This window comes from Hipposideros armiger, unplaced genomic scaffold (genome assembly GCF_001890085.2).
Source record: "Hipposideros armiger isolate ML-2016 unplaced genomic scaffold, ASM189008v1 scaffold_32, whole genome shotgun sequence".
Lineage (NCBI taxonomy): Eukaryota > Metazoa > Chordata > Mammalia > Chiroptera > Hipposideridae > Hipposideros > Hipposideros armiger.
In genome coordinates, this window is record NW_017731382.1 from 761682 (window position 1) to 779057 (window position 17376).

Genomic DNA, 17376 nt, shown 5'->3' on the forward strand with positions numbered 1-17376 from the left:
TGTCTCCAGGCTCAGCCTGGGTTCCTGAGGGCATATTGCGGGGAAGGGACCCAGGCTGGCCCCCACTAGCCACACTGAGGAGTCTTGGTGTCAGCGAATGACCCCTGGGAAGGGGGTGAGGGCCTGTCCCCCAGAAAACACTGGGGAGGCTGGGGCAGGAGCAGCAGAGGTTCTGGGATGTAGGGCCCAGCCTCCAGGACAGCCTGCCCACCCAGGCACACAGGACCCCGGGTGAGAACACCCACTTAGGGGCACTTTCCTTCTGGAAACTGGACCTTGCAGAGCTGGGGCCAGGTCCCCCCCTTGGCCCAGGAAGTCTCCCTCCAGGGGACCCCTGCCCCCAGCTGGCTAGGTGAGATGGGTGAGGCCAGCCTGGCCCTTGCATCGCTCCTCGCTCCGTTCACAGCCTGTAGCCAGCCAGCCAGCAGGTGGGAGGAGGCATAGCTTCCTCTGGTGGCCAGCCCCTCCGAGTGGGGAGCAGGGTGCCTGGCCCTCAGATACTGGCAGCCCCCCACTTCCTCAGGCCTTTCTCCCATCACAGAGGTGGATGCGCCCTGCTCCAGGGGCCCTCGGTGCTGCCCCCTTGTCCCTCAGTCCTCAGCGGCCCCAGCCCTCAGGACCCCACACCAGGGGGCACCCACCTTAAAGCACCAGGGCCTGAGGACCCGGGTGATGGACTGTCCTGAGAAACGGCTTGGCTGGGGGTGGGAGCAGCAGGACCCTCCTTGGCCAGATCCCAGCCTCTGGCAGCCTTGGTCACAGGGAGGGACATGGGGGGCCTCCTGCTGGGTGCAGCCTTCCTGGGGTCCAGGTCCCTGCCTCCCTGCCCCCTTGTCCTATCTCTCTCCCCATCTGTGACTCTGCCTCTGGGCGAACTGTTCCAGCTTGCCCATCCTTGATGTCCCTCTCCCAGCTGCCCATGTCTCCGTCCCTCTTTCCCTCCGTCATCCCGCCCCGTCTCTGTCTCTGGTCCCTGCAGCTTCCTCCTCCTCTGAGAGCCTCTGGCTCCCTTTTCATCCCTCGTCCACACCGTCCTCCAGGGCCCCTCGCCGTCTGCTTCTGGGTCATTCCGGCAGAAAGAGGGGGTCCTCGGAGGGGCCCCAGGAGCTTCAGACTTCTGTCTGCTCTTAGGGACAGAGGCCTGTCCAGACTGGGGGTGCGCCCTAAGGGGCCTGGGTTTGACTTGAGAGGGATGTCCTGGGGCCCGGGTGGGGGCTGGCCACCTCAGGGCTGGGCACTTGGACAAGGGCTGGTGGTGCGTCTTCAGCCAGCTGCGGAGGTACCAAACCACAGCGCTACCCGATGTAATTGTTCATTTCAGGGTTAGTGTTTGTTTAGGGCAAGCAACAGTGAGTGAGGTCTACCTGAACCCACAGTGGGGTGACAGGGGTAGAGTGTCGTGGCTGATCCTGGGGTTCCCTGGGGCCTTTGTCTCTGTTACTGGAGGCATCTCAGGTTGGACAAGAGAGGGTGAACCAGCATTCTTGCCACCTGAGTCCACTTGGGGGTCTACAAGGAGGGAGATAGAGTTGGAATGTGTCTGCTGGGCAAGAGCAGAAGCAAAGAGTGAACATGTCCACTTGGTCATCCACTGTGGTTACCATCGCACTTGGTCATCTCTGGGGCCACTGTCTCCAAGCCTTCTTTTTCCCTATAACTTCCTTTGGAAAGTGTCTCAGACACCAATTCTCACTAGAGTGTGAATGACTGCCGAGATGTGCTGGTTCCCTCCCAGTGTGCAGCCCCTTTCTCCCCATTCTGTGCCCTGGGCGGCTGCCTGTGTGTTGCATCCTGTTGCATCGTGGGCTCTGGGCCTCTGGCTTCCAGCTGGCTTTGCCTGTGGGAGGCACCAGCGGATCCAAGGGAGAAGGGGGCAAGCAAGTTGGTATTTACCTCACAGCCTCCTTGCAAGGCACCCTGTCCGTAACTGATGGCTGGAGCGCGAGCCCCAGGACGCTTCTGTCCCTGGGTTTTTCTGCCCCTGCCTGTGCCTTTGAGAGGTGCCTCTTGTGAAACTCCTGTGTTACTCACCTCCGGGGGCCAGCTATCTCCACCAGGAAGGACTGAGTTAATGGCAAGTTTTCCTGTCCCCCAGACCAGAGCAAGAGACCCTGGGGCCCCAAGAGGCCTCCTGGGTTCCCCTTCAATGAGCAGGAGTGAGAGACAAGCCTAATATTCAGATCGTTTGGAAGGAAAGGGGAGACCTTGAGGGCGAGATCAGGGAGTTCCAGGAGGAACGGGAGCTCCAGGTGGGTCCTGCCTGGGGACTCCCCCAAACTTCCCCCACACACACCTTGGTCCATCCTAAGCCTGTGGAAGGGAGTGGCTCAGAGCATCCAGGTGTTCCTTCCTGCAGCGGGAAGGTGAGTGGGGCCGAGCATCCCATCCGGACACTCCAGGGTGCTGAAGGTGACATTGCAGAAGCTCAGGGCTGACCCCGGGACACTGCGGGGAGGGGACACCCACAACTGCCAGATTCGCTTCCCATCCTGCCACCCTTGGGGGCAGATGTCAGTAATGACAGCTAAGTAATCCCTAAATCCTGAGATCCAGCTCCCAGCACATCTCATCTAGGACAAGGGCACTTAGGGTGAGGGATGGAGGCCCCCCAGCGTGCTGGCCCTGAGCCTGGGTGACCGCCTGCAGCACTCAGCCCCACCTCTCTGGAGCTGATTCCAGACGCAGAATGGGGGCTGTCCGAGGTGCTGCGCAGGCAGCGGGGAGCTCGCTGCAAAAGTACTCAGTGGGCACCCGCCGTGCCCTGGGCTCCAGCAATGTAGTGACGGAGGCTTCAGGACCCTCTCCCGGAGGTTAGAAGCAAGGGTGGACATCAGGCCTGGATGGACTGATTGCACAGACTCAGCTACTGTTGAACGTGCGCAAAGGGCTGCGAGGTGGATGGTGAGGGGCTTCTCTGAGGAGGTGGCCCGGGGAGCTCCACGTGGCTGGGAGGGGTGGGGCGGCGTTCCAGCAGGCTGGACGGGAAGGCGCTCCAGATGCCCCCCAGAGGAGCCTGGAGACTGGTCACCAGGAAGAGAGGTCAGTGTGGCTGCTGCTGGGACAGACCCAGCCCGGGTCCCTGGGCCCTCCCGCCTCTCGTGGTCAGAGGGAAAAGGGGGGGCAGGAGGGAGCCAGGCAGCGACACCCACTGTCCTCTGTGGGCCGCGTGCAGGAGCGTTTCCTCTTCACACACTTTCTGGAGGCATCCTCATCCTCAGGACGTCCAGCTGGGACCCCCAGCAGGTGGTAGCCCCTCCCCCACAGAGTTCCTTTGCAGTTTCTGGTCCCTGCCCTTGGGGCATGTAACCTTTGCCTCAGGCCCTGCTTTCTGGGTGCCTAGGCTGAGACAGGAGCTGGGACTCTGGGGAGTGGCTGGGGTGGCATTGGTGAGCCCAGCGAAGGCCATGGTCATTGCTCTGTCACTTCCGCAATCGGGGCGTGAGGATCAGGAAGGGAGTGAATGGCTGGCTGTGTCCGGTGGGAACCCCACTGTGCTGTGCTTGGCTCCTGGGTGGGAATTTGACTCTTGCTGGGGGAACAGGGGGTGGGCTGCTGGGTCAGGGACGCCCCATCAGGGCTGGGAATGGCAGGAGCTAGGGGTCTACCCATGTAGAGTGCTCCCAGGGCCTGTGGGAAGTCAGGGAGCCTGCCCCCGAAGCCACCGGACGGTTAAAAGAGTGAATGGATCTGGGGAAAATCAAGCTGCCAAGTGGTTAATTGGCTTTGCCTCAATCAGCCCGATGAATATTCATGAGGTGCGCTGTCCCCATCAGCCCGTGGTCTGCATTCAGCCGCCCTGTGCGAGCTGTGCCTGCCTCACTCCTCTCTTCCTGCACTGACAGACAGCAGCCCGAACTCGGCTCTGATTGGCCCAGCTGCTCTCGGAAATGCCATAGCAACCCCTGGCTGGTTGCCTAGCAATTCTTCCCTTTCTTCCTTTTTTCCCTAAAGCCCAAGCCAGTAATCCATAGGCTGAGGGTGGAAATGTCTTTGTGCCGTGGTGTGTGCATGTGTGTCTGTGTGTTCACACACAGGTGCACAGTTACCTGTGGGTGTGTGTGCAAGGAGGGAGCTGGAAGTGGCTGTCCTCCCCACCAGCAGACTCCAGGGACCTGACAGCCCCGGCTCACCTGCCCAAACTCAGTCTGGGTGTGTCCCTTGCTCAAAAGAATGAGACAAGAGGCACAGGCTGCTGATCCAAGGGGACGTCCTCGTCCTGCTGCATCGCCCACCCACCAGAGCCCTCATGCCCAGTCCTCAAGGACCCACAGGCACGGTGGGGCCGGCACGTCTTCAGCCTCTGGTTCCTCGCTGGTGAAGGAAGGTGATGTGGATGCCCAGGCCCTGTGCAGCGGTGGTGCTGGGCTTCCTGGACAAGCATGTCAGGTTCACAGTACTGAGGTGTGCGAGGGTCCCAGTGTCGACTGCCTGGGTGGCACTAGAAGCCCCCCACTTGGCTCAGCCAGTCCCATCCATAGAGGAGGTGGTAGCCTGCTTCGTCCTTGACCTGTCCCCCTGGGAAGGTTTCTAGTGGACATTGAGGGACCAGCCTTGGGGAGAAAGTGTGCGGATTGGTGTCGCCACTCATTTTTTGCTTAGTAAATATTTAAGAAAAATTTCAAACCAGGGGATTTGGCAATTCCACCTAGATAAGTTTCGGAGTCCAGCCCTGAGACTGGAGCGGGGAGCTGGGGCCTGCCTTGCCACTGTGCGAAGCCCACTGGCTACCCCCAGGACATGGATGGAGGTGCCCAGCCAGCAGCAACCCCCCTGCCCTGGTCATCGTGTGCCTGGACTGTCATGTCTGGGAGAGGACTAGCGCGGGTGCCAGGCAGGGGTCATCGGGGACTTGGGATCCCATTTGCCCTGCCCGGGACAGGCCAGGAGAGCACGGCCACAGCGGGAAGCCCATGGGAACTGTGGGGCCCACTGGCCATGGGGGACACTGGGTAGGAAGCCGGTTCTGGTTTCCAAAAGAACATGGGGGTGGTGGCTCTTCTCCTGCGTGGAGGAGGTGGTGGAGACTTGTTCAGTTTCCTTTATTTCAGGACATCAGACTGTGTGATGTCAGTGGCAGGCACATCAGGATCAAGAAATCAAGGGACTTGGACCCCAAATCAACCACTGACATTTGATCCGCATGGTGAGACAGGAAACCGGCAGGAGCCACCTACAGAGCCAACAGAGGCCGGTGTTTCTGCCTCACCCAGGGGGCATCTCACCGCTGTGGCCTCTGTGCTAGTGTCCGCCTGGGGGCACCCAGAGCGCATGACAACTGATAGGGACACACCCTGGGACCCACGGAGGCAAAACCAAGCGTGCCCTGCACTGAGCTCCCATCCAGCTCCCCTGCCCAACAAGCCAGTGTCCCGGTGGGAAGCTATACCATGTCAATCCCTGACCAATCCGAGGGCGTGAAGTCACACCGCCGTCCTGCGTCCAGGGGCCTGAGAGCAGTTGTTCCGCATGTGGAGCCAGTGCCTGGGGTTCAGCTAGAGCAGCGGGGCGTGGGGGAGCACCTCCTCTGCTGACAGAAGCCCCCGTTGGGTCTGATCCTGGTGGGGCAGGAGGGACCCTGACCAGTTCCTGCTGGGCGCTCTGTGTGGCGCTGCACCCTTCCTCATGTCTCCTGAGACCCCTCCCCGGAGCAGGGGAGAGGGCATTTGCACAGGTCCTGGGAGGAGCAGACGAGGAGGTTTCCAAGTAGCCAGGAAGCTGCCAGCCCGGGTTCCAGTGGAGGGACGCCGGAGGAAAGGGGGCTGGACGGCAGGAAGGGTAGGTCCCCCAGAAATGTACCGGGCGGGGAGCCTTGGATGGCAGTCCCCAAGAGGGTCTGGCTGGCCCTTCCCCTCGTCCTGATGCATGAAGCCCGCTCGGGAGTGGGGAGGGTGGCCAGCAGCTGGCCAGCCCCCAAGAGGGGGACAGACGGACTGCACAGGGCCAGCTGGACACCTGGCCTGTCTGTCCTCCGAAGACCTCCAGGGAGGGACAGGCCCCCAGGACAGGGTGGGCTTGTGGTGGTTGGTGCCTGGGAGAGACTCCCCGTGTGGGATTCAGACCCCACCCCACATGGCCAGTGAGTTCAGGGTGGCCGACCCTCCAGGAGGCGAGGCCCAGCTGGCGGGCACGTCACACCATCTTCTGTGCTGCTCCCGGCCAGGCCCCACTGGTGTCATGTGGAAACTGTGAGGGAAAGAGGCAGTTACCATGGAAACAAGGTGTGTTCGGAAGAGAAACCTCTGAGGTAGAGAAGCAATGAAGAGGTGCTTTGTGGGCACCCGGTTCTGGAGTCTGTCCTCCTGGAGGCCCTGTTTGGCCTCCAGGTCACAGCATGGGCATCTCAGGGAGGCAGTGCACCCACCACCCAGAAGGGCATGTGGAGCCCTGCCATGTGCTGGGTGGGACGTGGTGCCAAAGCGAGTCCTCTGAACCCCAGCAGCTGCTGACCAGCTACCTTCCCTGGGTGGGGGGTGGGGAGGGTGCACACTCAGTTACTGCCCTGTGCTCAAGGCTGAGGGGCCTGCTTTGCGGGCAGCAGTTCCAGGTGCCAGGAGACCACCCTGCAGTGGCTGACCTGGCGAGAGTCTGCAGTGATAGGCCCTGCCAGGCCGGGCCCTGAGTGCACCTGGGCCAGACACCTGACCCAGGTCTCCTCCAGGGAGAGACTCGTCTGGCCGCCAACTCTCCACACGTGTGCCCTTGGACCAGAGAGCATCTAGAAGGGCCCTGGGAGGGGCCTGGGAAAACCCCAGCCCCCCCAGTCCTCCCTCTCATCCAGCCCTGCCCCCCCCATACCCCCAGTGCGCACCTGCCTGCTGCAAGGCTCCCCCAGGGGGGAGGGCAGAGCAGACCCCTGGGCCCAGCAGTGCTGTTACCACTCCACACACACACACACCCCACTTCCATACAGAGATGAGAGCCTCAGTGCCCTCGTCTGTAGAGCTGCTCACTCCCAGCCTCTTACTCCACAGCCAGGGGTCCCTGGGGCTTGGCCTGGGGGAAACTCACCCAGCGGCCTGCACTGTGGCCTCCGCCGCCCAGCTTCTGACCAGAGGCCAAGGCCCAGCTCCCAGTTTAAGCACGTGGCCATCAGGTCGCTGTCACAGGCACGTGGCTGCACGTGAACTCACCTGCAGCACAAGGGCCTCCAAGCTGGTGAGCCCCGTGGAAGAGGGGCGGCCTGGGGGGCGGAGCACAGGGTGCCCCTGGCCTGGCCTCTGTTACACAGGGTGACCTGGGCCTGCACAGCGCCCAGCTGGGGGCAAAGTGGCCAAGAGCCAGGCTTGTGCTGCAGCAGTGACCCCGCAGGCAGCCACACAAGTAGCCTTCACCCAGGGCCCAGCCCTGGGTTTCCAGTTCTGACTCCAGCCTCACCCCCTGGGGAGGAAGTGGCATGAGGACCAACCAGCTCACTTTTTGTGGTTTAACACTTTCCTTTTTTTTAATAACGGTTCTATTGAGATACAATTCACATGCCCTACAAATCACCCGCATAAAGTGTACAGTTAAGCCGTTTTCAGTATATTCACAGACTTGAGCAGCTGTAACCCACAGTCCGTTTTGGAACATTTTTCTCACTCCAGAAAGAAGCCCCGGGCGCACCCCTCAGGTGTCACTCCCCAGTCCCCATTCCTTCGGCGTGAGCAGAAAACTAACCCTGTCTCCTAGGGTTTGTCTATTCTGGACCCCCACGTACACAGAATCATGAGCGCCAAACCTCCCGTGTCTGTGTTCTTTCACTGAGCTCGGTGTTGGCCAGAGTGGCCCCTGCGATGGCACAGCTCCGTAATTCGTTCCTTTTCATGGCCGAATAATGTTCCTTTGTGTTGACAGATCACATTTTACTTACCCACTCATCATGTGATAGACTTTTGGGTTGTTTCCACTACTTCACCATTATGATTAAAGCTTCTGTGGACATTTGTACACGAGTTTTAGTGTGGATGTGTGTTTTCGTTGCTCTTGGATAGACACCTACAAGTGGAACAGAGGGTAAGTCTACGTGTTGCTTTCTGAGGAGCTGCCAGGCTATTTTGCAAAGTGGCTGCAAATTTTACATTCCCATTGGTGGTGTAGGAGGGTTCATCTCGCATTTAATGCCATTTGTTTTCGTACTCTCTGGAGACTAAAACCATCCATCCACCCTCCACCATCCGCCATCTACCCTCCACCCTTGAGCCGCCTTCCGCCATCCACCACGCATCCATCCATCCATCTACCACCCACCACCATCCGTCATCCATGAGTTCCCCGAGCACCCTGAATCGCAAGCCTGGCCATACGAGCTGCAGGGCTCAGGAGGGAAGCAGCTCCCTGCCCCCTAAGTGCCCTCGGGTCTTCAGGCTGTGAGCAGCGGTGGACACACACACCCACATCCGGCACGTGGTTGCCTTCCTGGGATGCCTGCGTTTGAAAGAGGAGTGTGATGGCCATGGCTGTACCAACGCCACGACTCGAGGCGTGGAATTTCAGAACCTAGATGATGCTCTGGTCAGGGGCCACTGCAGCTCCTCCCTGCCTACCCGTCCGCCCAGGCCCCAGCCAGGATTGCCCCTCTCCCCCAGAAGCCTTCTAGGGTGGCAATGCTTCTTGACCTTAACCGTGTGCTGGACCCACCCACTGGGTGCAGGGGCAGGGTGGGCCTGGCAGCCTGCTTCTCTAACAAATCCTGGTGCTGTCAGGTGTCAGGAAGCTGGGCCGTGTCCCCAGGCTGTCCTCTCGCTGACCATGCTGTGTGTTTGACAGGGTTTCTGCCCCTTTCCTCGTATCATTGTTGGCACAGCTGGGTGTCATCTCCAGCCAGACCAACCTGTCTGGGGGCAGGCACCTCACTTCACTCCCCCTCCAGCTCGTAGCCTGGCGTTCTGTGTTCTCTGTCACAGGTGTACCCACTCTACCAGAGTGACAGGTCTGGTGAGAGGAGCTCTGGGGGGCTGTGCAAGGACCGGGACACTCCCCGCATGGGAGTCATCCAAGGTCCTGTGAGCCGCCAAGGAGCCGGAAGGCCTGGGAGAGCCACAGCCGCTGCCCACGGCAGTCCCTGCATTCCAGTAGCAAGAAGGGTTTCAGACGGATTTGTCAAGAGCTGTGGCTTTCACTGGTGACTTTATAGGTCTTCACAATGTCCTTGTTCATTTTCTTTGATTTTGCTTTGGTTGAAAATCCGTGGCTTGGTAGGCGCGATAGAAACCTTTGCACCACCCAGCAGCTTTCCATGTGAACATGTGAGAGAGACGCCTTTAAACGAGTCGCAGGCCTCAGCACCACGCAGGCCCCTTCACAGCACACGGCCTTTACGACTGAGTTAATTTGGAAAACAGGTCATGGGAAATTAAATTGCTTAAAATAGGTCACCAATTATAACTCCGCATTCTATCAAAATGAGAGCATCTCTGAACTCTTTATGAGCTTATTGTGACTAAAGACAAAACGCGGAGGTAAACCATCGCTGGCTCTGCATGTGGCCTCGCGGTGGCACCGCCTCTGCTGGGGGCGTGAAGTGTGGCCGACCCCAGCATGCGTGGCATCATAGTCACAGTCTTTGAAAATCACTTTGTGATCCAAGTCCCAGCAGAACAGAGGACAAACGAATAATAAATGTGGTTTTAATCATTATTAATAAAAACGAGACAAAGTTTCATCCATTAGCAAAATGGAGTTACTGCCTTGACTAAATTCAGTCCTGAAAACACCGCGTGCAGAGCAAGGGCCGGCTCTGTGTGGCCTTATTTCCCGGGTGAAGGTCTTGGAGGGCCCAGGGCAGGGTCAGGGACGGGTGTGGGACAGACCCGACTGCAGCCGGGCCGGCAGTACCTAGGCTCTCGTGCTGGGCGTCACATGAGCCAGTCTGCAAGCAGGTGTCTGCGTGATCTGTTGTTTGTCACTTGGCAGATGGGGAGCCTGAGGCACAAGAGAGGCTGAGGAGCTTGCTCCCCGTCACACAGTAAGTGAGCTCCCGTGTGCGCCTCACCCTCACTGCTGTCCACAGAGGACCCACGAGGGCCCTTGCCCCAAGCTGCGCCTCATTTAGCTCCCAAGTGGGGCAGCTTAGGAAGTGGGGGCCCATCTCAGCTCCTCCGGGCCTTGGAGCTCAGAAGGCCCACTCTCCTGGGACACAAGCCCAGGCCCTCCTGTGGCCACCTGGAAAGGCCTTGCACACACCAAGTGAAACAAGGCCTCCTCTGAGGAGGGGCTGTGTCCCTGGGATGCTGCCCGCCGAGGGGGCCCAAGTTGAATGAGGATTTGGGAGTGGGACAAGGTCCCAGGCTCTGGGTCACTTCTGTTGCACAGGAGTGGACAGCACCCTCTGGCGGGGGCAAGTGGCCATGGGCAGCCCCACCTGGCCTCGCCCCTGCTACCCCACCCACCACACATCTTCTCCCAGGTGGTGGAGGACACAGGTGGGCTCTGTCCCTCCGCCGTTCTCAATCCCGCAAAGGGTGGCCCAGACAATTTGCTCCTTAAGCCCCAGGTGGCTCGGGCGGGCTGCCCTGGGCCCTCAGTGCCCCGTCTAGAAGTCTTTTCAGGGTCACTGGGGAAAGGACCCTCATGTGTTCTTTTGTGGACAATAGTGACAGTTAAGGCACACACTCTGGGGCTGGATGGCAGTTCCCCCGCACACTTGCTGAGTGGCTGCAGGCAAGTCCCTTAGCCTCTCTGTGCATTAGTCTCCTCTTAGTTTTGTGCTTCCCCGCTATGGTTGTGGTTTTGTTTTTCTGATTTTGCCACAGCCTGCAGCCCAAACACATTCAGGTCACATGGACTGCTTGCTTATTAATCCCTGTTAACAGTGATAACGCTGACCCCACCTCCTCCCAGGCAACCAGAGGGACACAGTAAGAGGCACACGATGAGGCTGTCAGGATCGTCTAAGGGAAATCCATTCTGTGCCTCGGCAGAGGTCAGAGCCTGCAGTGCTGGTCTTCTGAATCTCCCGGCTCAGAGAGTGTTCAGGCTGGTCCTCCCACCCCTGTAACAGCGTCGTTCAGATGAGGAATTCTGGAGCAAACCCCGGAAGCCTTGGGGTGTGACACTTTCCATTAAGGGTGCCCCTCAGCCGATATAATTGACCTTTGAAGTCCCGCTGCCACCGTTATTGCAAAAAAATCCTTTTGTACTTTGCTGAGTGGGCTCTGGGGCGAAATGTGCTGTTTTTATTGCAATTTACCTACGTCGCTGTGATCCGAGTTGAAAGTAGACTCTAAAAATAGACGCTCCTTTTAAATTCACCCTCAGGTTGAGTCGCCAGGTGCTGTGCTGTTCGTTCAGACCGTGGGGCAGATGTGATGGGGGATGCCGGTGCCCAGCAGCCAGCACACTGAGGTGGGCACAGAGGCTGTTCCTGAGGGGACTGGGCACTCCCAACCCCCCCCCGCCCCAGGAGTTCTCATCTCCCGGGGGGCCATCGAGGCAAAGCTCACTGCATTTCCATCTATTTTTCCTGCTGGGAGCGTGGCCCTCAGGAAGCTGGGGGGAGCGTAGGAGGCCTGGAGAGCCGGATGCTGCCGGAGCCCCCAGGAACGTCCACCCAGGTCCTGCGCCAGCTGTTTCCAGGGACCACCAGCTGCTAATCCATCACCAGCTTCAGCAGCAGCTGGAGTGACTCCCTGGTGGGCCCAGCCCTCGGGATTTGGGAACAGTCACGCCGAGCCTCCTGGGAGCACGGCGCCCTCTCACGGAGACGCAGGTGGGTTTCAGGCACAAAGTATTAAGCTTGGATGAGTGGTGAAGAGACAAAGCCTGGCTGGCGCTCAATCGCGTTAGGCCGGGTTCAGCGACCCAGCGTCCCAAGTCAGAGGACACCCGTCGTGTAGGTGTGAGCTGCACGTTCCCCAGGAAAGTGGTCTGACTGCCTCCCCACGCCACCCGGAGCGCACACTCCCGGTGATAGGTGATGCCGGATGTTCACACCCTCCACCCACAGCACGAATGTCTCCATTAGGTCTGGCGGAAAATGTCATGGCAGGAAGTACAGGCTGCACCTGCAGCTGTGTGTTGTTTTGCTTCCAGAAAGAAAACAGTGAGTGCAGAATCCTTCTTTTCTGATTCTTTGCATCCCAAGGTTTTCCAGGCAGTTTTGCACAGTGAGCGGCGGTGCTGACAGGGCCCAGAAGCAGGCAGGGCTTGCTTCTGTGATGAGGGAGTGGGGCTGAGGAAGTTTTGTGCCCAAGGGACCCTGGAGTCATCTAGAGGAGACCTGTCCCCTCCCCGGCCCCAAATGTCTTACAACCCTGCCTGCCACCAGCCTCCTCCTTGCCAGAATGGGTTCCAGCCTTGACCTGTTACCGGACAGCAGATTCTTCGAGGCACGATGTCCAAGTTCTTGGCGTCTCGAGCAAAGACTTGAACGAGACACAGAAGTAAAGTGGTGAAAGAGCAGTTTATTAGAAGAAATAGTACACTTCAAAGAAATAGAAGCGAGCCCGAGCAGTAGAGAACGGCTCAAGGGCACTGACTAACGAGGCCTTGGTTGTTTTTATCCTTTTTTCTCTAGAATGGGCTGCTCCTTTCCAGGTATGGGACCACTTGATTGACACCTGTGATTGACAAGAGGCTATTACCTCATCTTTTTAGACTGCACATGTCCCTTCCCAGAATTCAGTCTGTTATAATGATATGAATGAACTTCCGGGCATATGTACGATATTATAATGAGGCCCAGGTGAAATGAAGGTCGGTGTGGCCGTTAGCTCTTAAGGAGCCTGTGGCCATTCAACCGGTCACTCAGGTGGCATCAATTGTCCAGGAGCTGGGCCCAGAATGGGTTAGAAAGAATATTAAGCTTCAATAATTACAATCAACAAGTATACTGGCCTGGGGAAATGTTAAAACCTATTTAGTCTCTGGGATGAACTTATCCAAGGTTTAGGTCCGGAATGGCTTGGGGGATGTTGGGAAGTCACAGGTTTGTAAGTAGGTACCTGAATCGGGGGTGGATGAGAGATATTCTGTGATTCAGGCTAGAAGCTATCTTTAGTCTAGGATTCAGAAACTGATTAGAGGAGTAATCAAAGCCAGGGGCTAAGAAACTAGGGAGGAGACTTAACATTTCTACAGTGAGGGGGCTCTCCCATATCAGAACCATCCTGAATTCTCGTCCTGCCTCTAAAAACAGCCTAGACCCTGGCAGAGGCTCCGTGGAAAGACAGCCCCTCCTGCCTTCTGGGACGAGGCCGGTCAGTGCTCTGCCTCCTGCCCGCCCCGGTCTCCTGGCATGCTCTCCCCACCTGCCCCAAGTGTAAGAGTTTATTGCAGGCCTGGGATCCAGTGCCTCACCCCCTCAGCCTCATAATCTAGACGTCCAGCTGGGCCTGCCCAAGCCTGGCTTCTCAGACATGCTCGGTGTCCAGTCTGTGAGCGATGGGCAGAGACAGGGCTGGAACAGGCTCCACGCCTCACGCTCACGCAGCCATACCACCCTGAGCGTCCACGACCCGGGAGAGGGCAAGACAGGCAGAGGGTTCCACAGGTGAGTCTGGCTGGGTCCTGCCGCTCTGCTGTGTGCCGGCTTCCTGGCGCTGGGCTGGGGGGAACACGAGAGCTTAGCGGGGATCAGGGAGGTGGGTGACTGCTCCCACCAAGTCCCAGCCTGGCACACTGTGCGCTCTCAAAAAATATTGGAATAAGTGATAGAGCAAAAGAAGGTGCCGCTGGAGGGATTGGTGACCAGGACCAGGTAGGAGTTCAGGAAGTTTTGCCAGAGGAGGTGGGTACAGCTGGGCCTAGAAAGGCACCAGGGGAGTAGCTGGCAGGACCTCAGAGGGACCCGCCATCAGCCCACGAGCAAGACTGCAAGTCTGGCTAAGTTAATTCCAGCCCCATGAGATGCACTGCAGAGAATCCCCAGTTAGCACTGCAGATTCGCTGGAACAAGGGGTCTAATTACATTCCACTGCGGCTTGTTAATACTCCAGCTGCTGCTCCGGCAAGATAACAAGGCTTTGGCACAGAGGTTTAAAACTTTGTGACAACCCAGCTCTCAGAATGTTTGTTCTGTGCCCAGAGTGAAGCCCTGACAGTGGAGCCTTTGCCCTCCTGACAGCTGGAGATGAAAGCCTCAGCGTGGCCAGGAGTGTGTCAATGCAACACACTTGAGCAATGCCTGGGGAACTCTGGGCAGCGTGTCTTCAAACGGGTGTGCAGCTCCACGCATCTTTGCAAAGCGGGCGCCCCATCCACATCTGTGGTTTGTTTTGGGGTGAACTGTGTTGTGCCATACAGGAGGACATCTAGAACCCTCAGCAGCCAACACCATGTTGTCCCCTGACTTCCTTTCTCCGCAAGGCGGTTGCGGTGGGTGGCTGCTGGCTTGCTGTGCAAACAGATTTAAAAATTGCCGTTATGACAATGGGGCTTTTTTTTTATCACTTTGAATGTGAGGTAAAACGATCCTGGGAGAGCCGTGAGCAGCCCGATAGTGAGGCCAGATTATGGGCAGCAGAAGCCCTTCAGGACACACACTAATGCCTGAGGTCTGGCTCCCCCAGAGCAAAGCAATGCCTGCTGTCATTTAAAAAACAAAAAACTTTCATTTTGAAATAATTAGACTAGATGCACAGGAAGTGGCCAGGACAGGCAGCACAGAGGGGTCCCGTGCGGGTTCCTCGTCTGTGACCCACGTAACATCTCACGTGACAGCACAGCATCCCGGCTGGAACCTGTGCTGTGCAGGCGGGTGTCCAACGCTGCCCCGTTTTTCTCGGGTGCGATTCCTGCGGCTGCCCAGCCCCGCAACCGAGACTCAGATGCGCTCCGTGGCCTCGAAGGTCTTCTTCTTTGTTGCCCTTTGCAGTGCCCCCTCCCATCCCTGCCTCCTCCTGAAATATCCCCACAACCACTAATCTGCTCTCCTTCTCTGTGATTCTGTCATTTCAGGTGTTACGTAGACGGAAGCGCACTGTATGTGCCCTTCTGAGGCTGGCTTCTTTCCCGCAGTGTGACGCCCCCAAGGGGCCCCCGCGGCCTTCCCTTGTTGCCCAGGGTGCCCCACAGCGTGATGGCCTCCGCGTTTGGTAGCTAGTCACCTGCCGTAGGGCACTTCTAGCGAGCACATGGCTGTGTGTACCTGTGGACAGGTAAGTGCCCAGGGCTGCAGGTACTGGGCTTTGTGGTTTCGCCAGACTGCCACGCTGCTCCACGTCCCATTCCCACCAGCCGTGGACGAGGGTCGAGGCCCTCCACGTCCTTGCCAGCATTTGACGTCCTCCCTACTTTGAATTTCCGCCATTCTGATGGGCACGTGGTGATACCTCATCCAGGGCTTACTTTGCATTTCCCTGATGGCTGACGACCTTCAACGACTTCTCACGAGCATATGTCCCACCCGTATCTCCTCTTTGGCTAAATGTCTCCTCATGGTTTTTGCCCATTTTCCAACTGGATTGGTTGTCTTCACTGTTGAATTTTGAGCACTGTATATATTTCCAGATACGCATCCTTTGTTGCCTATGTGGTTTGCAAGTCTTTTCTCCCAGTCTGCAGCTTTTCATTAATTCTGACTCATTTCTTTGATTTTAGTCATTTCCACTGGAACTGAGGAAGCTGTGGACACTTTTGGTTGGAAACGCGGTCTTCCTGCCCCAGGCAGCTGCCTCCAGGTTCCCTGTGTGCCCCAGCCCTCCGCAGGCTGAGTTCAAAGTCGGTCTTTGTTTCCGCAAATATGTTTATTTGAATATGGGACATGGGACCAAAACGTTGCTGTTCAGATCTGAAAAGACCTGGTATATTTGCCCGTTTTCCGCGCGAGAAACGGTGTTAGGAAGGCAGCGGAGGCTCCCGCGCTGGCAAGTGTCTATGGAGGCCCCAGGCAACCGCGTGTGCGTCTGCAAACCCACGCAGGTCGCTGGAAGGCGCGGGCACGAGGCGTGCCACGCCGCCCGGAGGGGCGCGCACGGCCGGAGCACGCCTTTGCCGGTCTGTGTCCCTGTTTTCTGTCCTCCTGAAGGCGTTGGTGTGCTTTCCAAGTGCCCCCCATCTGCCCCCCACGAATGCTTTAACCAGATGATGGTAAGAGTACTGGCTTCTCACAGTTTCCCCCAAGAGTCGGTTTTTGAGCCCCAACAGCCCGCAGCCTTTCCCCCCAAGGCGTCAGCTTGGGCGCCTGTTCGCTGCGTCTGTGTGTCTCTGAGCCACGTGGGCTGCGTGCCCCTCCCACCAGTTTATCTACCAGGGGACTCGGAGTTCAAGGCCATGGAGGGCTCCCCCACCCACTCCCATCTGCAGGGAGCACTGGCTCTTGGTCTCGTGACTTAAAAAGAACAAAATTGGGGAATTTTAATTTTTATTGTTATTTTCTAGTTTTATTAATTTTGACCAGAGTAAGATTTATACTGCTTTTCTGTTTTGAGTCTTATTGAGTTATTTTTCTTTAAGAGTCAATGTGGGGAGGCCGGCGGCCCCATGGGCCCTGAGAAGGTATGCTTGTGTCCCTTGGGCTGGTGTCTGCTGAGCCTCTTTATCCACGCCCTGTCCAGCCTGCCTGCGGGGCCCCCTCAGCCTCCATGGCACGGCGCTCACATCTAACCCTCTGACAAGTCCCCGTCCAGCAGGCAACCAGGGCTCGGGCACCTATCACCCAGGAGAGCCCACGGGACCTGCAGGTGGGTTAGTGGATTCCAGGACTCCCACCTCCACGAAATTGCTTCAGGATGTGACGCAATCCATTCATAAGGAAGTAAACTTCCCCTCAAGTCCCAAATCAGCAAGTTCAAAACCAATTAGGCTGATCCAGTGCCACCAACCTTGAACTCAGAAAATGATTTTTCCAGAAGATTTATTCAGCAGTGTTTTAGTTCACTGTCTATTAACCTAATTAAAGTGGGCCTTTTTGGTTCATATTTTAAAGTCTTGATCAGGCTTTTTCATCAGCTGAGCGCGTCCTCGATGCCATCGGTAACCACCCAGCCTTTGGCATCTGGCCCGGGCAGGGTGGTGGTGACTTCAGGCCTGGGGGAGGCTCTGGGCCACCTGCAGGGACTGTCCTAACCTAGCCCTTCCCAGGGGCCCTGAGTAAGCCTCACCCCTACCTGCTTGTCCAAAGGAGGCTGCTTTCCAGAGAACCCCGACGTAAGTTGAGGGGCTGCCTTTTCATGGGCTTCTTCCTTGAAGCCCCCTGCCCTGGTTCTCATCCTCTCACTGGTCCAGCAGAAGGAGCACGTGGCCATGGTGGCCAGAGTGTCTGCTTTGAGTTCAGTCCCACCCTGGGGCCCAGGGAGGTGTCCTTGGGGACTGCATCAGCCCCAGCTTCTGTCCAAGGGGCCCCCATCCCAACCTCATGTCCCCTCCCTCTGGCACTTAGCCCCGGGATGTTTAATCCACACACAGGGTCCTGGTCATCTGTGGTCGCCTCTCAGGTGTTCATAAATCCTCGAAACCAGA

The 17376-nt window shown here is 57.8% G+C and overlaps 1 long non-coding RNA gene across 1 annotated transcript; it reads left to right on the plus strand.

Annotated features, from left to right (window-relative positions):
* The first annotated feature begins 11391 nt into the window (after positions 1-11391).
* On the plus strand, positions 11392-16425 carry LOC109380043 (uncharacterized). Its single transcript, XR_002123357.1, has 3 exons — positions 11392-11686; positions 14875-15074; positions 15517-16425. It is a non-coding gene; the product is annotated as an uncharacterized LOC109380043 (long non-coding RNA).
* The last annotated feature ends 951 nt before the right edge of the window (positions 16426-17376 follow it).